Below are 25,822 nucleotides of genomic sequence, written 5' to 3'. Positions count from 1 at the left end.
GTCTGGTTTAGCAGTGAGTCCAGTGCAGTCTGAGAAGAGTTACCTCAGAGGACAAAAGTCTGTTCCAGCTCCTGCAATTGCTATCCTGCAGTGGAGCTTATCCAGATCAAGACTCAGTGTAGCTCAGAGAGGTGAGCTTTAGGTGTTCCGGCGCCATAAGATTGGTGAAGCGCGGCAAGCTGCCGTTAGTGTGAGTAGCCTATTGAGTGCCCGAGTAGGCCGAATGCGAGTAGAGAATTAGTTCATAGGGGGCAGAGGAGCTTAACTGGCTCACCCCGAAGAAGCAGTTATCGGACACCGGGTCCGAAGCTTACCGGGATCTCCACAACCAAGTAAGATAAACCGGAATCCCTGGAGAACTACAAGTCCCAGGATCGCTAAAGTGCTGATACGTAACAGAGCCAGGAGACACATAGGCCCCGTAAGTCAGGAGCATGTAATCCAAGAAAAGGCCCTACCACAAGGTCAGCCAGCGCAGGACAGAGACAAAGTTAGGCCTAGCTCCAGGCAGGTCAGAAACTTACTACTCAGAGGCAAGAAACAGGAGGCCCAAAACCCGCTCATTGGGGGGGATCCGGACATACACCCTTCACCCTACAGTGCTGAGTTATCCCCATCCCCCTGGGCTAGTCATCTCCAACTTGGTGTCACGAACAGGATTGCGTGCCCGCTGCAACGACGGAGTGTTGTGCCCTTTCCCACCGGGTACTGTGCGCCTTTATTCTGAACTGTGTACATAAAGTTGTGGTGAAGGTTGCCGCCATTGTTGGGCCATTGGGCGAGAAGAAGGGCGTAACCGCGGGAAAATAAGGGGCGTACCTGCAAAAGAGCGCGAAGCCCTGGACACGCCCCACGCTTTGACGTCAAACCAAGAAGCGCCAGGTCCTGTAAGGAGCATCGCTGAACGCGCTGGTGTAGGACGCAAGTGCCGCAAGGTCCTGAAGACGAACGTCAACTGCGGAGCTGCGTCCTACCGGAAGAAAAACTAAAAGGTAGGCCACGGTTAACTAGGGGGGGCGCTAAGATGTCCGACGAGCAGCAGAACGCCGATATGCCGGCTAACATCCCTAAAGTTCAGCCTGCGCCCAATGATGAGCAGGCCGAAGCCGCCGCTCCACCAGCAGCGCCTGTAACACCCGTCATTCCTATGACTTTACCGTACATTCCTGGAGCAAAGTGGCTCCCCCAGTACAACGGCAAACCAGATACCCTGTCTGGATTCAAGCGGAAGTTATGTGGTATCTTAGACATGTACTCCATGACAGGCAAACAAAGAGCCACCAGTGTATTAGGACAACTGACCGGTGCTGCGGAGCGGGAAGTGGAAACATGGTGGGTCGCAGACCAGGAGTCAGTGTCCGCAATATTTCAAAACCTACAGACTGTCTTTGAGGACCTTACTGAGGCGGACCTCCGGATGAGGTTCTACAGTTGTTCCCAACAACCAGAGGACAATGTTCGGGACTACGCCTGGCGTCTTCAAGGGGCCCTGCGGGCTCTGAACCAGGTTAGTCCAACCAGCGTCGAGAATGAGAACAAGATGCTGAAGGAACAGTTTGTCCGGGGACTGAGGTCTCCAGAGGAGAGCAGGACTGTGCGTTGGTGGTCCCTGGATCATCCAGATGCCACCTTTGACAATCTCAAGGACATGGCTATAAAGGACTGCAGCCCCTGGAAACAAATGCCATCCAACGTTACCAGGGTGGGGCGACCCCAGAGCCTGCAACACCCACCTTTTCCCCAGTGACTGCTGAAGCTAAGGTTCCAGCAACGTCCCCTAGAGAGCTGAACAGTTTGTGCTCTGAGGTGCGTCAGTTGAGCAAAACCTTGACCACTGTGCTGAGTGCTCTGCAGCTGCGGACGGAGCCTGAGGAAGGAGGGAAGATCCTGCTAGCCGAGAGCCCTGAGGATGTTCCCTGGATGCGCAGGAGGAGGAGGCCAACACCGCCCTCGCCAAGGACCAGTGACCAGCGCCGTCCACTGAAGGACCCAGCCTGCTACCGCTGCCGCAAGACCAGACACATCGCCCAGAATTGTCCTTTAAACAAGAACGCCTTGTCTAGGATGCCTCACCAGTCAGACACAGAAGAAGAAGTGGATGACCTGGAAGAGATTGAGCTACCTGCCTTTCATCCGAGTGGGATGATCCATGAGCAACGAGCCTCCAGGAAGCAGCGTGGAAAGACGTTAAACCCCCTTCCTCACCACAGCTGGAAAGAGACCCAGGACAGCGACCCGGTTGACAGCCGCATCAAACAGCTGATAACCCAAGAAGGTGCCTCCCTGGAGAAAGATGCGTCTCTCCAAGCAAAGCAGCTGTGGAATGAGAGAAGCTTTATCTACCGTGAGAAGCTGTGCCAGAGGTATGTCAATCCAAAAACCCATGAGATGGTATGGCAGATAGTGGTCCCGAAGACAGACATCCAGATGGTATTAGAAGCTTACCACGATCAGGCGGGGCACTTTGGCTGGAAAAAGCCAGAGACCCTGCTGAAGTGTCGATTCTCCTGGGAAGGAATGCGCAGCTCTATTGAGAGGTGGTGCCGGGACTGTGGACCCTGTGGCTTAAGAAGAAAAGACTTCAGCAGCCAGAAGGCAGCTCTACAACCTATCAAGATGACTCAGCCCCTGGAGATCGTAGCCCTGGACCATGTCAAGCTGTTCCCCAGCAGGTCAGGGTACTCCTATGCTCTGACCATGAGGGATCACTACTCACGTTTCCTGGTGGTCGCCCCCGTCAAAGACCTGACGGCAGAGACAGCAGCAAAGACGTTCCAAGCGTATTTCTGTAGACCCCATGGTTATCCTGAGCAGGTGCTGACGGATCAAGGCCCGGCCTTTGAGGCTGAGTTGTTCAAGGAGTTCTGCCATTTGTATGGTTGTAAAAAGATAAGAACTACACCATATCACCGACAAACTAACGGTCTCTGCGAAAAGATGAACAACATCATCATCGACCTGCTAAAGACCATACCACTTGAGGAGAGAAACCAGTGGCCAGACCTACTACCTGACCTAGTGGATCTGTATAATCATATACCAGTGAGTTTCACCAATTACACTCCGGCATATCTCATGCGGGCAAGGCCAGGAAAGCTGCCCATGGATTTGGAGCTTGGTGTTGTTGAAACTGAAGCTGATATGACCACTGAGGACTGGGACAAGACCAGGCAAGAGCAGTACAGAAGGGTACAAGCTTGTGTCAAGGACAGTCTTACTCGGGTGAGAGAAAAGCAGGAAGTTCAATACAATAAAAACGCACCCGCAGAACCTTTCACACCTGGTGAAACAGTATTGAAAAGAAAAAGACGCAACCACAAACTTGATGACCAGTGGGAAAAAGACCCTTACACTGTGTTACCGTCAAGGTTTGACAACAAAAAGACATGCATAATCAGTCGTGATGGAGGAAAAACATCTGCTACAGTGTCCAGGGACCACTTAAAGTTGTGTCCAGAATTACTGAAACCCCAAGAAAAAGTGCCTCTCACAATCCAGGAAGAACCTGAAGAAGCGGTGATACACACTGACCTTGGAGACTTCCCAGCTGATTGACCTCAGATAGGAGGTGCAGTAATCATTCCAGTACTCCAACTCTATGAACAGCCAGAAAACCCTCCACAGCAAGTTGAACCTGTAAGTGCTGCAGAAGAGCAAGCTCAAGAAGTATCCCCGGATGAAGGATCCCCGGCAGGAGCAGAGCAAGAGGGCCCAGCCAATGGTAGACTTGCCAGTCCAAGAGAGAGGTTAAAGCAGTTTTGCAACATGGTTACACGTAGAACTGGTAGAGTAACTGAGAATACAGACACTGACACTCCACCAACCACAGCATTACGCAGATCAGTACGCAGCACAAGAGGTAAACCTCCTGTTAGGTACACTCAGTAAATGGTAAAAATTTCTGAGAGTGTAGATAGTTACCCCTGGGGTATTGTATATTAAATTGTAATGTACTGCATAATTGTTTATTTTCATGCATGCTTATCAATTTGTGCTTTTTCCTATTAATTCTTTATTGCCTACATAATGAACTTCGTGGCTGAGTACTGTGTGCAGCCCAAAAACTCTTATTGTATATAATTGCGCTCCCTGGAGTGCCTTTTAGGTGACCTCAGAAGAAAAACCTGTCTGGAGTGGCTCTGGTGGAGGTCCAACCCGGGATCTTCATGCCCTGCAGCCACCCCAGGGCCAACGTAGAGGGTTTAGGACAGGTCCCTCAAAACCACCAAGTACTCTACCTTGTGAGATGGACATCCTTCTTGGGAACCTCACTACAAGAGACTTGGATTCTGAGGACACTCTGTATTTGTTTTGTTATGCAAAGTTTAAGATTCGTGCCTCCCATAAAGGGAAGATTGTTCCTGTTATGAACTGCTACAAGCACTAAGGAAAGATAGAAAAGCTGTCCCTACAATAGGACTAAGCTGATTCCCTACGATGCAGTGGGGGACCTGTTCCTTGTGAACAGACCCGCCTAAGTCCTCGGCTAGTCTGAACGCAGACCTATAGATATAAGGTCCCTACAAGAACTAAGGACTGGGATATAGATGGACACCTCCTAGCAGAAATTGTAGCAGAGCAAAGACAAACAAACAAAAGTTCAAGTGGTGAAAGACCAAGCAAACTACAGAGAAAGGTACAAAGCACCTGGCTAGCTTAAGAGTAAAAGTAAAACTGAAGTCCAGCAAGGCCAGGAGGTCGGAGCTGGATTAAATAGGCAAAAAGTCATGTGACCAGCAAAATAGAAAAAACTAACAGGAGGGTTCTAACAGTACCCCCTCTTCTATGAGGATCCTCCGGATCCTCCAGGCCCAGGTCTATCAGGAAACCTCCTGTGAAACGCTCCGACAAGTCTAGGAGCAGAGACATCATCCGCCCTTACCCAGGAGTTATCCTCGGGACCGAAACCTTTCCAAGCGACGAGATACTGCAATCTCCTTCTATGCCATCTAGAATTAAGAATGCGAGAAATTTCATATTCACCGTCTTTCTCCACCAGAGGAACAGAGACAGTGGCGTCCCTATCAGAAACATCAGCTTTTTTCAATAAGGAAACATGAAACACCGGATTAATCTTCCAGGAGGTAGGAACCTCCAACCTAACAGCAGATTGGTTAACTACCTAAAGCACCTAAAACGGCCCTACAAACTTCGGGCCCAATTTCTTAGAAAGAATCCTCAACCGCAGATTCTTAGAGGACAACCAAACCATGTCACCAACCGTAAACAAAACCTCTTGACGTTTCCTGTCAAAGTACCTCTTGGATTTTTTGTTAGCCTCTTGAAGGTTACAACGTACATCAGTCCAAACTCTCTCCAAATCACCGGAAAAATTCTCCTCCTCCGGCACAGCCGATACCAATTTAGAGAATAACCCAAACGACGGATGTCTCCCAGTACAACAAAAAAAAGGAGAACACCCAGCAGAAGAGGATGTATGGTTGTTAAGAGCAAATTCAGCCAGTGGCAGAAACTCAGACCACCCCTCTTGATTGTCAGCCACAAAACAACGCAAAAACTGTTTAACATCCTGGTTCTTTCTTTCTGTCTGTCCATTAGACTCAGGATGATATCCAGATGAAAATGACAAATGAACACCCAACCTGTCACAAAAGGCACGCCAAAAACGAGCCACGAACTGAGGTCCCCTATGGGAAACAATGTCGGTAGGAACGCCATGGAGGCCGACAATTTCCTTAACGAAAGCCTTAGCGAGTGAATAAGCGCAGGGCAGTTTGATGAAGGGAACCAAGTGACACATCTTGCTAAAACGGTCCACGACCACCCAGATGACAGTGAAACCCTCAGAGGCAGGAAGATCAGTAATAAAATCCATAGCAAGATGCTTCCAAGGTGCACTAGGAACCTCCAGAGGGCAAAGCAACCCCGCAGCAGGAGCATGTAAAGACTTAGATCTAGCACACACAGTACATTGACGCACCCACTTGATGACTTCCTTCTGCCACCCAGGCCACCAAAAACTGCGACCTACAAGTCTCTTAGTCTCTGAAATTCCTGGATGACCTGCCAACCGAGACTCATGACACTCCACAAACAAATCTCTCCTAAAGTTCCTAGGCACAAACAACCTCCCATGGGGAGTGTTAAATGGGGCATCCTCCTGGGCTTTCAGAATCCCATCTTCCAAAACGGAGTCCAATGCTGCTATCACAACACCTTCCTGTAAAATGCTCTCCTCCTCCTCGGTACCAACCATGGGAGAAAAACTGCGAGATAAAGCATCAGATTTTACATTCTTGGTACCCGGGATGTAAGTAACAGAAAAATTAAACCGCGAAAAAAAAAGTGCCCACCTAGCCTGACGAGCATTCAAGCGCTTGGCAGCATCAAGATAGATCAGATTCTTATGATCAGTGAAAACCTGAATGGGAAATTTAGCACCTTCCAAGAGATGACGCCAATGTTCAAATGCGAGTTTAATCGCCAGCAATTACCGATTACCGACATCGTAATTAAGTTCGGTCTCAGAAAAAAATTTTGAAAAAAAAACCACAGGGATATACTCCATCCTTGTTTTCCTGAGACAAAACAGCACCGACCCCCACCGAAGAAGCATCAACCTCGACCAAAAAAGGCTTGGTCTCATCAGGCTGCATAAGGATGGGGGCAGAACTGAACCTCTCCTTGAGATACACAAAAGCTAAAATGGCCTCAGTAGTCCACTGGACCGTATTCGCACCTTTCCTGGTGAGATCGGTCAGTGGCTTAACAATTATAGAAAAATTCTTAATGAATTTCCTGTAATAATTGGCGAAACCCAAAAATCTCTGTATCGATTTCAAACCAATAGGCCTAGGCCATTCCTGCACCGCCTGAACCTTCACCGGGTCTATCTCAAAGCCCTCCCTGGAGATAATGTAGCCCAAAACACTAATTCTCTGCACAGCGAACTCACATTTCTCCAACTTAGCAAAAAGTGAATTGTCATTTAACAACTGCAATACCTCACGTACGCTCTGCCAATGAGACTCCAGATCCGGCGCAAAAATCAAAATGTCATCCAAATACACCACCACATTCTTACCGATCAACGGTCTTAGGATGTCATTAATAAGGTTCTGAAAAAACGCTGGTGCGTTGGTAAGACCAAAGGGCAAAACCAGATTCTCAAAATGACCCACTGGAGTGTTAAAAGCAGTTTTTCACTCATCACTTTCCTTCATACGTAACAAATTGTATGCCCCCCGGAGATCAATCTTAGAGAACCACTTGGCCCCCACTAACTGGTTGAAGAAGTCAGGAATTAATGGCAGTGGGTAGGAATTGCGTACTGTGATTTTATTAATTTCGCGAAAGTCCAGACATGGACGTAAACCGCCGTCCTTTTTTTAAAAAAAATCCAACAGCCACAGGTGACTTAGAAGGTCTAATGTGACCGGCGGCCAAGCTTGTCTGTATTTATTCCTCCAAGGCCTTTCTCTCAGGGATAGTAAGATTAAATAAGCGACTCTTGGGAAGAGTTGCTCCAGGGACAAACTCAATAATACAATCATAGTCCCTATGAGGAGGCAAAACTTGCGACTCCTCCTCAGAAAAAAACTTCCAAAAATCCTGAATAGGTACAGGTAATTCCCCTCTTTCCACAGCAGCAATGCGACCGTTACAACATCTATCATAACACTTAGGACTCCAAGACTTAATTTCATTGGTAGACCAGTCCAGTACAGGATTGTGCAATTTTAACCAATGTAACCCCAAAACCACTGGAGCAGATAAATTATTTAATACTGCCAAATCCAAATTCTCTTGGTGGATACCATTAATGGTGAGGGGAAATTCAAAAACTTTGTGAGTAATACCTTTTAAGGGAGAGCCATCAACAGCAACCACAAAAATAGGAGATGACAAAAGTTTGGATTCTAATTTAAATTTTTCCAAAAAACCCTCATCAATCACATTGAGTGTAGAACCACAATCCACAAATACCCGAAATTCAATCAACTCCTCCTGGAATGAGGTGCTTCCAGAAAGAAATACTCCTTTTGAGTTTAAACACGCTATGCGGGCGTAACTGACCTCTTTTTTTTTTTTCTTTGTTCAAACGAAGCACACAGTTCTTCATAAAGTGGTCAGATTTACCGCAATAAAAACACAATCCTTTAGCAAACCTGCGGTCTTTTTCCTGAGAGTGGGGTGACATCGCCCCAATCTCCATCGGTTCTCCACCCTCCGAGCAGACCCTCTGAAAAATAGGAGCTGCCATAGCAGTAGATTTCTCTTCATTACTCCTAGCACGCAGTCTCCTGTCCACACGTATGGCTAATTGCATTGCCTCCTGCAAGGTTCCAGGTTTTGGGAAGGCAATCAGCAGATCCTTAACCTTTTCACCTAGACCAGCAAGAAACAAACATTTTAATGCTGAGTCATTCCATTCCACTTCAGCCGACCATCTTCTGAAGTATGTACAATAATTTTCCACATCACCTGATCCCTGCTTCAAACGTCTTAATTCAGTTTCAGCAGATGAGACTCGATCAGGATCATCATACAACAACCCCATATCAGAAAAAAAATCTTCCACAGATCTAAAACACGGATCATTAGGTTGTAGTGAAAAGGCCCATCCCTGTGGTTCTTTGCGCAAAAGTGACATTATAAACCCAATGCGCTGTGATTCATTCCCCGAAGATCTGGGTCTTAAACGAAAATATAATAGACAAGCGTTTTTAAAGGAAAAAAAATCTTGCCGTTTACCATAAAAAAAATCTGGAAGTCCTACCTTCGGTTTGACAAAATGCGCTCCAGGACAGCTACTCACGTGTTGCTGGAGCTCAGCCACCTCCAAAGACAGTCCCTGCAGGCGTTGAGCCAACTCCTGAACCGACACCATGCTGAAATCAGGATTTCTTTCCTTAGAGTGTTTTATTTTTGGGCTGGACTTACTGTTATGAACTACTACAAGCACTAAGGAAAGATAGGAAAACTGTCCCTACAATAGGACTAAGCTGATTCCCTACGATGCAGCGGGGAACCTGTTCCTTGTGAACAGACCCGCCTAAGTCCTCGGCTAGTCTGAACGCAGACCTATAGATATAAGGGAGGGGTCCCTACAAGAACTAAGGACTGGGATATAGATGGACACCTCCTAGCAGAAATTGTAGCAGAGCAAAGACAAACAAACAAACAAAAGTACAAGTGGTCAAAGACCAAGCAAACTACAGAGAAAGGTACAAAGCACCTGGCTAGCTTAAGAGTAAAAGCAACACTGAAGTCCGGCAAGGCCAGGAGGGCGGAGCTGGATTATATAGGCAAAAAGTCATGTGACCAGCAAAATAGAAAAAACTAACAGGAGGGTTCTAACAGTTCCAGTATTGCTTATATTTCCTATTGTTACTGTTTTTATAAAATGTACTTCATCCCGGGAGTGCTGAGTTTAACTAGGGGGGAATGTGAAGCCCAGCTGTGCTTGGTATCACAAATCCTAGAAGGGTGTATTGAAGGATTCCTCCACAAGAGGCCCCCATAACCATTCGCACATCTCCACCTTCCACCTCAGACCACAAGAGGGAGCCCGTTAGGGATTTAAATAGGGAAGGTGGAGCCAGGCAGTTCAATTCCTCTGGAGAGTTCAGCAAGTACAGACCTGAATACAGAGTCAAGCTCAGTCAGAGTCTGGTTTAGCAGTGAGTCCAGTGTAGTCTGAGAAGAGTTACCTCAGAGGACAAAAGTCTGTTCCAGCTCCTGCAATTGCTATCCTGCAGTGGAGCTTATCCAGATCAAGACTCAGTGTAGCTCAGAGAGGTGAGCTTTAGGTGTGCCAGCGCCATAAGATCGGTGAAGCGCGGCAAGCTGCCGTTAGTGTGAGTAGTCTATTGAGGGCCCGAGTAGGCCGAAGGCGAGTAGAGAGTTAGTTCATAGGGGGCAGAGGTGCTTAACTGGCTCACCCCAAAGAAGCAGTTACCGGACACCGGGTCCGAAGCTTACCGGGATCTCCACGACCCAGTAAGATAAACCGGAATCCCTGGAGAACTATAAGTCCCAGGATCGCTAAAGTGCTGATACGTAACAGAGCCAGGAGACACATAGGCCCCGTAAGTTGGGAGCGTGTAATCCAAGAAAAGGCCCTACCACAAGGTCAGCCAGCGCAGGACAGAGACAAAGTTAGGCCTAGCTCCAGGCAGGTCAGAAACTTACCAAGCAGAGGCAAGAAACAGGAGGACCAAAACCCGCTCATTGGGGGGGATCCGGACATACACCCTTCACCCTACAGTGCTCCGGGGAGTGCCTGAATTTCCATCAGTAAAAGGTACTGAAGTGACTATCGTGTCTGACCCTGTTCTTGCTCTGACCCAGCTGGGTCTCTTCGTCCAGCTTTCCCCGTTCACACACTGCCCTGAGGCCTAGCTCCACCTGTGGGGAGCCATACCATAGAGCTGCCTTATCACCAGCCTCAGTGGACTGCGCAGCGCTGGTGATCCTCATCAGAAACCACAGGTGGCGTCACAAACTCTTTTATAAACTTAACAAATCACCAACCCTTTTAAAGGAGCGGCCCAGGGTACGGGCCCGGGAGCCGACCACCGCAACATCCCTAAAGGCCAGGCTAAAGGCCCGGGTACCGAGTTATCCCCATCCCCCTGGGCTAGTCAGCAACATGTCCCAATCCTTTCCGTCCTTAGAAACCACCTTTTTTAACATGGACTTAAGGGTTTTATTGAACCGTTCTACTAGCCCGTTGGTTTGAGGGTGGTACACCGAGGTGCGCTATTGTTTAATTTTTATCAATTTGCACAATTCCCTTGTCACTTTGGACATAAAAAGGGTCCCCTGATCCGTCAGGATCTCCTTAGGTAGTCCAAGGCGACAGAACATGGCAAACAGCTCCCGTGCAATCAGTTTTCCCGAGGTGTGGCGTAGCGGTATTGCCTCCGGGTACCGGATGGCATAGTCGACGACCACCAATATATGTTGGTGGCCACGGGTGGATTTAACAATGGGCCCTACCAAGTCCATTGCAATTCGTTCAAAAGGTACCTCTATCACTGGCAGGGGTACCAATGGGCTACGGAAACTTGCGGTGGGTGTGGTCAACTGACATTCGGGGCAAGATTCGCAGTACCTTTTGACCTCCGCGTAAACCCCAGGCCAAAAGAACCGCTGCAAGATACGTTCTTGTGTCTTTTTAACCCCTAAGTGTCCACCCAGCAGGTGTGTGTGTGCCAAATCTAGAACCACCCGACGGTACGACTGAGGTACAACCAACTGTTCCATGACCTCGTCCCTGATCTTATCTACCCTATAAAGCAACTCATCGTTGATTACCACGTGTGGAAATTCAGTAACTGCACCGGGCTGTTGCACTACGCCATTTACCACTACCACCCTTTCCCGCACCTGAGGGATGGGATCCTGTAGCTGAGCCGTCCCAAACGTGTCCCAGGACACTTCCAGCTTGGGGATCAATGGGGTCTCCTCGACCTCTCCTGCCAGCACCTCTAAGGGAAACCTATCGGGGTCACACTCTGTCCCTATGTTAGACACCCCTACGGCAGGTCCCCCTGACTCGGGTTCATCGGGTACAGCGCCCGTAATACATTTTACCGAGGGAGAGTGGATTTTGTTTTTCCACAGAGTCCAGAACAGGGGTAAGTCTCTTCCCAACACAGTCCCATAGGGAAGAGATTTTACCACCCCCCACCACATGTTTGATATCTCCACATGGCGTGGATAAAACTACCTCCGCAGTTGGGTACTCTCAGAGGTCCCCATGGATACACACAACCCCGACTGGCCGACCACTGGGGTTGTCTCCTACCACCAGCGACCCATGTACCAAAGTCACAAGGCTACCTGAGGCAAGGAGAGCATCCGTGGGGTACCCATTAACCAGTATCTGGCATAGTTGGAGTTCACTGTCCCGGGGGTCGGCGCTCGCCGTGCAGACGGTCCGGGCATATGTAGCACCCTGGGGGTTCGGTTGCTACAGAGGTATTGCATCTCTCCCAGATGTGCGATATCTCACTCTCAGGTAAGGATAGAGTGTGGACCAGGACCCCGACACCTGCATGCATTACACCACATTTCCGGGGGGCAGGGCGGCCGATATGCTCCATGTAGAGCACGACAGTCCCTGTCCCTGGCTGGAGTGGGGGGAGGGAACACCTAGGAAAGGGGGAACCCTGTAGTGCAGGAGCAGGGAGGAAGCAGTTCCTAGGTACACCTAGGGAGAGGTACAAAAGGTGGGCACCATCTTAGTTCAGAGGAGAAGTCGGTTCAGTGGAGTCAGAGAGAGGATGTGACAGAGCAGGACTCTGTGGATCTCTGCTCCAGACGCGGGTCTAGCCTGTGAGACCCAGTCAGCACTGAAAGGAGGGAGAGCGAGTAGGCGAGAAGAGATGAAGAAGAGCGGAGGAGGCTCCAGGAACACTGAGGAAAAAAGGGACCCCAGGGGTGTGGACCGGCTGGTAGCCACCATACACCCGCATCTACCTGAGTAGTGGGGTCAGGCCAAGGGGGAGACCTGTCCCCGAAACTAGTGGAGGCGGGGAACTACCCTCAACTAGAAACCGGAGGCTGTGACATTTTATATGGTGCAGCCCCTCGCTACACCCGCTAGGAAGGCACCACATAGGGTCAGGGAAACTGGACTGGCGCCGAAGTTTACCCAGAGAAGGCCCGAGGCAGCCGGACAGAAGCGTGGTCACTGGTGGGGTATGACAGGCCAGATAAACGACACGAGAAGGGGGTCCTGCAAAGCACTCCAAAATTATCTGAGAGTTAGCCGAGCCCCCTCACCTGGTGAACATGGTGCGACGCGGGAAGTTACAGCCGGCCGGAGTAACGTGGAGTAACGAACTGTGAGTAAAGATCCTGGACTGCATTGCAGAGACTCTGAGCTATTATTCCCGCACACCATCACCCCCATTATTCACCTACACTGCCCTGGGGCTACACTCTTCCCGTGGGGAGTTATACCATCCCTGTGCTGCTCACCAACATCAGCCCCAGCGGTCTGCCCTGCAGCAGCGGTTCATCCTGACCGCAATCCACGGGTGGCGTAGTCGGACATTTGAAAATAATGAAAACCATATCAATAGACTGCCACTGGTTTGACCACACTGAGCCACGGGACCGAGTCATTGCCACGGTGACTACAACCCCCAGCATCCCACCAAAGGCCCAGTTCCGGGTTCCCCACGCGGCCCAGGGGGCGAGTCACATACATTGAGACCCGGCGGTTATACTCGCAGTGCATGGGTTCCGTAGTCAGGGGACAGTTAGCAACCACATGTCCCGGCCCCTGACATCGCCAGCACCTAATGGTGGAGGTACTGTTAGGTCTTATGACTGTTTGGGAGGGAACCGGTCTCCTGCCACTCCCACTACGGGGTACCCCTTCAGCACGGGCACGGTGCTGACTGTCCTCGGCAGAGGGACACGACCCCTTTCCCGATTCCTGCGTTGGCAGGGATCGGCGTGACAGCTGCGAGGGGGCAGAGTCTCGGACAAAGTCCTGAGTGGCTGAGTAGCGCTCGATCAGGCTGACCACCTGGTTGAGGGAGCCGGGGTCCCCTTGCCCCACCCAATGTTGGATAGCAGCCGGCAGAGTCCTCACTAGCCGGTCGACCACCACCCTTTCCACCATCTGGGCTGGAGTCAAAGACTCAGGCTGGAGCAACCTTTTACCAGCTGCAGTAGGTCATAAGCCTGAGACCAGGCGGGTCGGGTCTCCACCTAGGCCCATGAAAATACACGATGAGCCCTCACGTATGTATTGACCCCCAGTCAAGGATCTCACCTTTGAGCCTCCGGTAGTCCTGGGCGTCCTCCCGAGTGAGGTTGAAGTAGGCCTTCTGGGCATCGCCGACGAAAAATGGAGTCACCACTTCCGCCCACTGGCCGGCTGGTAGGTTTTCCCGCTCTGCTGTGCATTCGTAGACGGTCAGGAAGGCTTCCACGTCGTCCTCAGGTCCCATCTTCCTCAACGCTGAGCGAACCTTGTCCCGGGCCTCTCGACGTTCCGGAATCGATGTTGTTGCCGTTTCCCGCAGGGCATCAATCTGTTGCAGCATCAGTTCGTTTGTTTTTTTGCTGTTGACGTTGGAGATCCTGGTACTGCTCCTGCTGTTGCCGTTGAGCCTGCAGCTGCTGCTGATTGTACTGCTGTTCCCGCTCCTGCAGTTGCCGTTGGAGACTCAGGTACTGCTCCTGCTGTTGCCGTTGAGACTGCAGCTGCTGCTGCTGGGTGAGTACCAGCTGCTTTAACAGCCCCTCCATTTTGTCCACGGGGTGGGGCTGAAAGGTGGCAGGCCGGATTGTGGCCATGCAGCTGCCAGTGGGGTATGCCTTAGTCACTATGCCTGCACTCTCCTCCAAGCTGTAAGGCGGCGGTGTTCACACCGTGCAGTAACTGAGGCAGTGACCCAAGCAAGTCCAATATAAACAGCTTATATTCAGCAACTCACAGGTAAACAGAAAGTCCTCCGGTTCGCAGCCGTGTTAACATGAGTCCATAAACAACGGTTGCCGGGGGCAACGGCCGCACCGGGCCGCTCACAGCCTGACAGGTGCAGAGCATTCCCAGGCGTAGTTTCAGCTACACACAGTCCTGCAGAGCTTTCCTGCTATGCTCCTAGCAGGTTCCAGCATAGAGCAACACTAATCCTTAGTGCAAGGGTTTTAAAGGACCTGTGGCAAGAGCCACTGGAAAACCCGGGTTGGAGGAAGGAGGCCGCCCCACTGCCTCCTGTGACCTCCTCCAAGAAATGAAGGCCCTGCCGGGTTTACTAATCTGCCTTAGCCAGATAGCCTGACTAGGTCAATGCTCACCTTCATTCCTGCATTGCAGCCGCAGGTGTGTCTGTGACTGCAATGCACTCCAATGGTTTTAATAGGTCTCTGTACACATTCTGGGGGAGATATAACGTCCCTCGTATACGATCCCGATCACTGCCTCACAGCATCAAAATTGTGAATTAACACATGTGGAATTATATACTTAACAAAAAAGTGTGTAACAACTGAAAATATGTCTTATATTCTAGGTTCTTCAAAGTAGCCACCTTTTGCTTTGATGACTGCTTTGCACACTCTTGGCATTCTCTTGATGAATTAACATGTGTTAATTCACAGTTTTGATGCCTTCAGTGTGAATGTACAATTTTCATAGTCATGAAAATACAGAAAAATCTTTAAATGAGGTGTGTCCAAACTTTTGGTCTGTACTGTATACCCCCCAGGGGTAAATGTTTTTCAGCCCATGCACTTAGTGCATGGGCATTACCAGTATAGGAGACCCACTCCTTAACAATGGTAACAATTTTATTAATGAGAACCTCCTCTACATCTCTACATCTCTTTAAAGGGGTATTGGAGTGCGTCCAATTTTTTGGCAGCCCTTGCAGTCACTGCATGGGCATTACCACTATTGGAGATCCACTTCTTTATAATGGGAACATTTTTTGTACTGAGGCCCTCCTCTATGTCTCGTCAAAGGGGTATTGGGGTGTGTCAAAATTTTTGGCAGCTCTTGCAGTCACTGCATGCGCAATAACAGTACAGGAGACTCACTTCTTAAAAATTGAAACATTATTTTTGACTGAGGCCCTCCTCTATGTCTCTTCAAAGGTGTAATGGAGTTTTTCCCAATTTTGGACAGGCCTTGCAGTCACTGTCTAAGCAATAAAAGTATAGTAGACCAGCTCCTAATAATGTTTTTTTTTTTTTAACTGAAGCCTTTCTCTAAGTCTCTTCAAAGGGGTATTGGGATATGTTCACATTTTGGGCAGCCCTTGCAGTTACTGCATACGCAATAAAAGTATAGGAGACCCTCTCCTTAATAATGTAATTTTATTTTTTTCAACTGAGACCCTCATCTATGTCTCTTCAAAGGGGTACTAGGGTTTTTCCAAATTTTGGGCAGGCCTCGCAGTCACTGCATACGCAATAACAGTATAGGAGACCTGCTAAAATTTTAAAATTGAGGCCCTCCTCTATGGCTTTGCAAAGGTGTATTGGGTTTTTTTTCCGCAAAAGTGGTGTAATACTCTGACAACATTGTTCACAGAAGTGACTTGGGAGTCAGACATGCTTCCAGTGGTCTTCCCATGTTCCCATGTCATTTAAGCACTGTTCCCAAGGCTTCTGGCAATTTTTAGGCTCCCTGTAGACCTCCTGGGGCGAAGGGGTGGCAGGAAAATGCTCAAGATTCCCATAGACTTACATTGAGCTCGTTGCTTGGGTCGAGCACCCGAGCATTGCAATTGACTTGACCTGAGAAATGAGCACCCGAGCATTTAAGTGGTCGCTCATCACTACAAAATATCCAAATAAACGGTGGCAGAAAAATGGTTCCCCACTCCTGCTATAGAGCATTATATGGGGCCCAATATTCTATATGGAGCATTACGGTATATGGGGTCCATTATTCTGTATGGTGCATTATAAGAGCCCATTAATTCTGTATGAAGCAATATATGGTGTCCATTATTCTCTATAGTGCAATTTAAGAGGTCAATTATTCTTTATGGAGCATTATATGGAGTTCATTATTCAGTATGTAGCAATATATGGGGTGCATTATTCTCTATAGTGCATTATATGGGGTCCATTTTTCTGTATGGAGTATTATAGTGGGTCTTTTATTCTCTATGGACTAATATATGGGGTCCATATTATCCATTATTCTATGGTGTAATATTTTGAGTTAATTATTCAGTTTGGAGCATTATATGGGGTACATATTCTGTATGGAGCATTATAAGGGGTTCATTATTCAGTATGGAGCATTATATGGGATACATTATTCTGTATGGAGCATTATATGGGGTTCATTATTCAGTATGGAGCACTATATGGGGTGCATTATTCTCTATAGAGCATTATATGGGGTCCATTTTTCTGTATGGAGTATTATAGTGGGTCTTTTATTCTCTATGGAGTAATATATGGGGTCCATATTCTCCATTATTCTATGGAGCATTATTTGGGGTTAATTATTTAGTTTGGAGAATTATATGGGGTACATTATTCTCTATAGTGACCTATATGGGGTCCATTATTCTGTATGGGGAATTATATGAGGTCCATTTTTCTGTATGAAGCATTATATGGGGTCCATTAATATGTTTGTAGCTATATGTGGGGCTTATTATGTATGAAGCAATATATGGGGCCCAATATTCTGTATGGAGCAATACATATATGGGGTCCATTATTCTGTATGGAGCAATATATGGGGTCCATTATTTTGTATGAAGCAATATATGGGGTCCACTATTTTGTATGGAGCATTATATGGGGTCCATTATTCTGCATGGAGCAATATATGGGGCCTATTATTCTCTATGGCGCATTATATGGGGTCTATTATTTAGTCTGAAGCAATATATGGGGTCTATTATTCTGTATGGAGCAATATATGGGGTCCATTATAATGTCGGGAGCAATATATGCGTCCATTATTATGTATAGAGCATTATATGAGGCCCAATATTCTCTATGGCGCAATATATGGGGTCCATCATACTGTCTGGAGCAATATATGGGATACGTTATACTGTTTGGAGCAATATATGGGGTCAATTATTCTTTATAAAGCAATACATGGGGTCCATTATTATGTAGGGAGCAATATAAGTTCATTATTATGTTTTAGCAATATATGGGGTCCATTATTCTTTAAGGAGCATTATATGGGGCCCATTATTCTGTATGGAGCATTATATGAGGTACATTATTCTGTAAGGAGCATTATATGGGATCCATTATTCCGTATGGAGCACTATATGGGGTCCGTTATACTGTGTAGAGCATTATATTGGGTCATTTATTTTGTATGGAGCAATATATGGCGTTCATTATTCCATATGGAGCAATATATGGGGTCCATTATCCTGTAAGGAGCAATATATGGTGTTCATTATTCTGTAAGTAGCAATATATAGTTTTAATTATTCTCTATGGAGCTTTCTATGGGGTCCACTATTATATTTAAGCTTTATATGGGGTCCATTTTTCTGTTTGGATCATTATATGGGGTTCTTTATGCTGTACATAGCAATATATGGGTCCATTATTCTGTATATAGCAATATATGGGGTCCATTATTCTGTATGAAGCATTATGTGGGGTCCATTATTCTGTATGAAGCATTATATGGGGTCCATTATTCTGTATGGAGCAATATATGGGGTCTTTTATTCTGTATGGAGCATTATATGAGGCTTATTATACTGTATGGAGTATTATATGAGGTACATTATTCTGTATGGAGCATTATATGGGGTCCATTATTCTGTAAGAGCATTATATGGGGTCCATATTCTGTATACAGCATTATATGGGGTCCATTATTCTGTATGGAACATTATATGGGGTCCATTATTCTGTAAGAGCATTAAATGGGGTCCATATTCTGTATACAGCATTATATGGGTTACATTTTTCTGTATGGAACATTATATGGGGTCCATTATTCTGTGTAGAGCAATATATGGGGTCCATTATCCTGTATGAAGGATCATATTATGTATCTAGAAAAATATGGGTTTGTGTTTGAAGCAATATATGGGGTCTATTATTATGTATGGAGCAATATATGGGGTCTTTTATTCTGTATGGAGCATTATATGATGCCATTATTCTGTATGGAGCAATATATGGGACCCATTATTCTGTATTCAGCATTATGTTGAGTCTATTATACTGTATGGAGCAATATATGGGGTCCATTATTCTGTATGGAGCAATATATGGGATCCATTATTCTGTATGGAGCAATATATGGGATCCATTATTCTATATGGAGCAATATATGGGGTCCATTATTCTGTATGGAGCAATATATGGGATCCATTATTCTATATGGAGCAATATATGGGGTCCATTATTCTGTATGGAGCAATATATGGGATTAGTGTTGAGCGAGCACTAAAATGCTTGGGTGCTCGAAGCTTGGGCCGAGCTCACAGTGATACTCGGGTGCTCCACCCGAGCAACGAGCCCAATATTAGTCTATGGGAGACCCGAGCATTTTTGCGGCGGCACCCCCTGCAGTCTGTAGAAAGCCTAAAAAGTGCCCAAAACGATAGTGACAGTGCTAAAATGACATGGGGACAGCATGGGCATCGCCCCAAGAAGCATTTCTGACCCCCAGGTCACAGCTGTCAACAACGTGGTCAGAGGTATTAAGCCACTTTAACGGGCTCACAATAAAACGTTCAAAAACTAAACTGAAACTGCTTTCCTGTGAAATATATTAAGGAACTTCCTTTCCAGGGTAAAGACTTGTGTATAAGGTAAAATAAATAACCAAAAACAAAAATAGTCTTCCACACCTTGGGGTATGTTCACAAGTAGTATTTTTTATGCGTTTTTGCACTTTTGTATTGCTTTCAAGCGTGACAAATCCATTCACTGGGAAATGTCATTTTAACATTTTACAACCTTATCTGGCCATGTGCTGTGTGACACAGGCATACAGTGCTGAAAAGACATGGGAACAGCATGGGGAAGACCCCTGGAAGCATCTCTGACACCCAGGTCACTGCCTAAAAGTGTGCTCATCAGAAGTGATCCTTGCCGCATCAGAAGATGCAGACTTGCAACTATCCCCGTGCAAGTCCTTGTCCCAGGGAAGAGTTCAATTGTACCTCCCCCATTCCTTGCAATGCAAGCGCAAGTATGCAGCCTGCCACCCACCCACCCCCAGGCTGCAATACCATACTGCTAGCTTGCTTGCACTTGAAATTGGGCCTTTTAGGCATGTGGAGGCAGACGCCGGCCACCATGTCATGGCTGCGTCGGCGGCCTGGTATCCATACTCAGTCCCCAGCTGCCCGGCGGCCAGTTGTCCACGCTCGGTCCCCAGCTGCCAGGAGGCGGCCGAGTGTCCATACTCGGTCCCCAGCCGCCCCGCGGCCGGGTGCCCACACACGGTCCCCAGCCGCCAGGAGGCGGCTGGGTGTCCATACTCGGTCCCCAGCCGTCCCGCGGCCGGGTGCCCACACACGGTCCCCAGCCGCCTGGGTGCAGCCGGGTGTCCATAAATGGTCCCCAGCCGCCCCTATTTGAAGGACAGCCTAACCACAAACACGTGGACAAGTGAATGTGGCCAGGGATGATCCATCTGACTGACGCCTTCACACTGGGTTAATATTGTGGAAGCCGGGACACAGTTGGACACTGGGATGCAACACGTCCTCCAGACATAGAGGATTGCGGGTCCTGGGTCAATCAGGCTTCAACACAAAGTTCAGAAGGTAGACAGCAGCAGTGGTCGGCCTCCTACACAACGAGTAAATTATTCATGATCATGATGAGGCCATCCATCTCCTTAGCTTTCTGTTCCTTGGAATGCAAGCGCATGTATGTAGTAGCGGCTAGGCCTGAGATGGTCAGCGTTTTGGCGCATATCCTACCTCCTCCGAGGATTGCTGGATGTTTTCCTGCTACTATCCTAGTTCTATGACTCCCGTTAAAACAAAGCTTCAGGTGATGAATGATGGATGAGGTAGTGGCAAAGGAGAAAGAGCAGGAGGAACAGGGACCATTCACATCAATATCAGGCCAGTCAACCACACATGTCTTGTAGGATATGTTTCTGTACCAAAAGGAGTGGTTCGGCTACACAGTTATAGGGCATACAGTGAGTGCAATGCCTACCAAAAATTTAGAGGCACTCCAATGCCCCTTGGAAGTGACATGGAGGTCAGAGGGCCTTAACAAAACCGTTTTTTCCATTTATGGCAACTGGGTCTCCTGTACACTGTTGGCCTAAGCAGTGAATGGAAGGCTTTCCAAAAATTATGAGGAACTGCAATACCCCTTGAAACAGACGTGGATTACAGCATACTAAAAACTTTCTACCCATTATTGGGGAGTGGGTCTCCCTTAGTTTTCGCCTATGCATTGAAAAGCAAAAGCTGACTAAAATTAGGAGGAAATGCAATGCCCGTTGGAAGAGTGGTGGAGGTTAGAGGTAATTAAAAACAACATTTCAATGCCCCTTGGAAGAGCTGTGGAGTTCCGAGTGGTTTAACCAGACAGTTTTAATCCCCCTTGGAAGAGTGGTGGAAGTCGCAGCTGATTAAAAAGACAATATCAATGCCCCTTGGAAGAGCTGTGGAGTTCAGAGTGGTTTAACAAGACGGTTTTAATGCCCCTTGGAAGAGCTGTGGAGTTCCGAGTGGTTTAACCAGACGGTTTTAATGCCCCTTGGAAGAGTGGTGGAGGTCGCAGCTGATTAAAAGACAATATCAATGCCCCTTGGAAGAGCTGTGGAGATCAGAGTGGTTTAATAAGACGGTTTTAATGCCCCTTGGAAGAGCTGTGGAGTTCAGAGTGGTTTAATACGACGGTTTTAATGCCCCTTGGAAGAGTGGTGGAGGTCTCATCTAATTAAAAAGACAATATCAATGCCCATTGGAAGAGCTGTGGAGTTCAGAGTGGTTTAACATGACGATTTTAATGCCCCTTGGAAGAGCTGTGGAGTTCCGAGTGGTTTAGCCAGACGGTTTTAATGCCCCTTGGAAGAGTGGTGGAGGTCGCAGCTGATTAAAAAGACAAAATCAATGCCCCTTGGAAGAGCAGTGGAGTTCAGAGTTTTTTAAAAAGATGGTTTTAATGCCCCTTGGAAGAGTGGTGGAGGTCGCAGCTCATTAAAAAGACAATATCAATGCCCCTTGGTAGAGCTGTGGAGTTCCGAGTGGTTTAACCAGATGGTTTTAATGCCCCTTGGAAGAGTGGTGGAGGTCGCAGTGGAATAAAAAGACAATATCAATGCGCCGTGGAAAAGACGTGGAGGTCACAGTAGCCGAAATGAGGAAGCGTATACCCCTGTGTGGGTGTGAAGCGGTGTATGGGAATACACCTCCCGAAATAACACAGTGGATTTGACTTTATGTTACTCTGCTGTCATTTGGTGGTGATGAGAAGTCTGGCCCAATCCAGCCCTTGTTCATTTTGATAAGGGTCAGCTTGTCAGCATTGTCAGTTGACAGGCAAGTGCGCTTATCAGTTATTATTCCCCCAGCAGCACTAAAAACACGCTCCGATAACACGCTAGCGGCAGGGTAGGACAGGACCTCCAAGGCGTACAGAGCAAGTTCATTCCAAGTGTCCAGCTTGGATACCCAAAAATTAAAAGGCACAGAGGAATTACAGAGGACGCTGGTACGGTCGGCAAGGTACTCCCTCACCATCTTTTGAAACTGTTCAGTCCTTGTGAGAGTACCCCGCGCCTCAGGGCCTGTAAGCTGGGCGGGTCTCAGAAAACTGTCCCAGAATGCTGACAGTGTTCCCCTGTCTCTGCTGGATTGGAGATGCGTCTCTCTCACCTGTACGCCTTGGTTGGGCCACGAACTGTGACCTCTGCCGCTACCGTGTTCAGATGGGAATTTTTTTAACAGTTCTGCAGCAAGGGTCTTCTGGTACTGCCCCATTTTTGTAGACCTCTCCACCTCAGGAATAAGAAAGTGAAAGTTCTCCTTGTAGCGGGGGTCTAAAAGTGTCACCAACCAGTAATGACTGTCACCCAACATTTTGACAACGCGAGGGTCATGGTTAAGGCAGCGTAACATAAAGTCAGCCATGAGTGCCAGACTGGTAACGGGCAAGACTTGCAAAAATGAGCTGACAGGCAGCGTACTTTGACGAGCAGATCTGGCAACTCGGGTACAATTTAAGAAACCGATGAACCACGAGGTTAAGCACATGAGCCAGGCATGGTACGTGTGTTATCTCGCCTCGCCTCAGAGCCGCCACCAACTGACGGCCATTGTCACACTCAACCATGCCTGGATGTAGGTTCAGCGGTCTCAGCAACAGATCTGCCTGCTCTTTCACAGCTGTCCACAACTCACAAGCAGTGTGAGGTTTATCACCTAAGCTTATGAGTTTCAGCACAGCCTGTTGCCGCTTGGTGGAGGCAGTACTGCAGTGCTTCCAGCTTGTAAATGATGTGGTGATATCTGAGATGCAGGCTGAACATGAGAAGGAGGAGGATGATACGCAGGAGCTGTATACTGTGGGGGCAACTCTGACTGACATAGGGCCCGCAATCCTCGGTGTGGGGAGGATGTGTTCTGTCCCAAGGTCCGACTGGGTCCCGGCTACCACTATGTTTACCCAGTGTGCCACCAGGGAGATGTACTGTCCCTGGCCACAAGCACTTGTCCACGTGTCCGTTGTCAGGTGGACTCTCCCAGTAACTACGTTGTTGAGGGCACGGCAGATGTTTTGGGACACGTGCTTGTGTAGTGTGGGGATGGCACACCGGTCAAAATAGTGTCGGCTGGGGACCGAGTACCGAGGGACGGCCACCGCCATAAGGTTGCGGAAGGATTCCGTATCCACCAGCCTAAAAGGCAGCATTTCCAAAGCAAGCAGTCAGGAAATGTGCGAATTTAGGACTGTGGCCTGTGGGGCATTGGCTGCGAATTTGCGCTTTCGTTCAAAGGTCTGGGATATGGACAATTGAACGTTGCGGTGGGACGTGGATGTGGACTTTGATGCTGTTTCTTGAGAAACTGCCATAACAAGTGAAGACTGAGAGGAGGGGGCATCTTTGCATGCAGTATGGACAGGGGATTGCCTTGCACGCACAGCAGGGGGTTCTCTTACATGCACAACAGCGGAAGAAGCAGTGGTGACACCCGCTGACACTGGTCGTGAACCCTGTGGTTCGCCCCACAAAGTCGAGTGCTTTGCTGACATGTGCCTGATCATGCTGGTGGTGGTCAGGCTGGTAGTTTTGTCACCCCTGCTGATGCTGGCATGGCAGGTGGTACAAATGGCCTTTTGGGGTTATCAGCAGAGTCTTTAAAAAAATTCCAGACTCTGGAAGACCTACCGGTTGTACTGTCAACGTCCCTCGTGTTGGTGTTACGGGGAACGGTTGCCCACCTTCTGTCTGCGGCCACCACACTGCTTCTTCCTACCTGTTGGGGTACTCTGCCTCCCTCCCCCTGTGTGCTGCTGGCCTCGCTCTGCGTGTCCTCCTGCCACGTTGGGTCAGTTACTAGATCATCCACCACCTCCTCCTCTTCCACTTCCACACCACGATCATCCTCCTCACTTCGTGGCAATTGTGTCTCGTCATCGTCCACCTCTTGTGACAAATTGCCAGCGTCGACTTCCTGTGGCCGTGGATGTTCAAATATTTGGGCATCGCTACATGGGATCTCCTCTTCCACCACTTCAAGCGGACCAGGCGAGGGGCACAAATATGGAAATGGACCAATGAACAGCTCTTCAGAGTGTCCAAGTGTGGGATCAGTTGCTGTCTGACGACACTCGGCATGGTGGGAGGAAGGAGCATCAGGGTGAGGAGGAGTATGCGGTCGAGACTCACGGCTACTAAAACTTGACCGTGTGGAAGACAGACTGGAGGTGGTGGTGCCCAGGTAACTGGAAGTATTATCTGCTATCCAATTAATAACCTGTTCACACTGATCAGTTCACAATACTGGTGTTGTTGTGTGCTTCCCTAGTAATTCGGTCAAGAAGTGGGAGAGAGAAGATGTGGCTTTTGGTTGTGGTACATTTTCACCTTGGCCATGGTCCCATCCTCTGCACGCACCATCACCAGAACATCCAGTTCCACGTCCCTTGCCAGGAGCCTTGCCCATTGTAAATGAAGTAAAATAGCTTACACTCGCACTATCAATGGAAAAAGGGTAATAAAAAGGAGTTTAGAACCGTGGAAGAGGAAAACCACAGTTCTATTTCTCTGGCCTACACCAGAATCTTTTAAACAGATGTATTTGTGTCTGAACAGTCAGCGAGACACTCAAAATGTTTTTTTTTTTTTTTAAAAAAAGGCCCAAAAGTGGATAATATAGAGATGTGAACCGTGGAACTGCAAAACCACAGTTCTAATTTACTGGCGTATACCAGACTTTTTAAAATAGATATATTTGTGGCTGAACAGTGAGCGACACACTCAAACTCTTTTTTTTTTTATGTAAAAAAAGACCCAAAAGTGGATAATACAGAGATCTGAACCGTGGAACTGCAAAACCACAGTTATAGTTATGTGGCGTACACCAGAATCTTTCAAACAGATATATTTGTGTCTGAACAATCAGGGAGACATTATTACTGTTTTTCTTTACGGAAAAAAATACCAAAAGCCGAATAATACTGAGATTTGAACCTTGGAACTGCAAAACCACAGTTCTAATTTACTGGCGTAAACCAGACTTTTTTAAATAGATATATTTGTGGCTGAACAGTGAGCGACACACTCAAACTTTTTTTTTTATGTAAAAAAGATCCAAAAGTGGATAATACAGAGATTTGAACCGTGGAACAGTAAAACCACAGTTCTAATTTACTGGCGTATACAGACTTTTTTAAATAGATATATTAGTGGCTGAACCGTGAGCGACACACTCAAACTGTTTTTTTATGTAAAAAAGGCCCAAAAGTGGACAATACAGAGATTTGAACCGTGGAACTGCAAAACCACAGTTCTAATTTACTGGCGTATACCAGATTTTTTAAATAGATATATTTGTGGCTGAACAGTGAGCGACACACTCAAACTGTTTTTTTTATGTAAAAAAGACCCAAAAGTGGATAATACAGAGATTTGAACCGTGGAACTGCAAAACCACAGTTATAGTTATGTGGCGTACACAAGAATCTTTCAAACAGATATATTTGTGTCTGAACAATCAGGGAGACACTATTACTGTTTTTCTTTACGGAAAAAATACCAAAAGCTGGATAATACAGAGATTTGAAACGTGGAACTGCAAAACCACAGTTCTAATTTACTGGCGTATACCAGACTTTTTTAAATAGATATATTTGTGGCTGAACACTCACAGACGCAGTTTTTTTTGGGGTGTGGAGG

The sequence above is a fragment of the Phyllobates terribilis genome, unplaced genomic scaffold (genome assembly GCF_046119375.1).
Source record: "Phyllobates terribilis strain yellow unplaced genomic scaffold, ASM4611937v1 Scaffold_12__6_contigs__length_324123572, whole genome shotgun sequence".
Taxonomy (NCBI): domain Eukaryota; kingdom Metazoa; phylum Chordata; class Amphibia; order Anura; family Dendrobatidae; genus Phyllobates; species Phyllobates terribilis.
The sequence above is the reverse complement of the archived record's forward strand: the minus strand, read 5'-3'. Positions refer to the sequence as shown.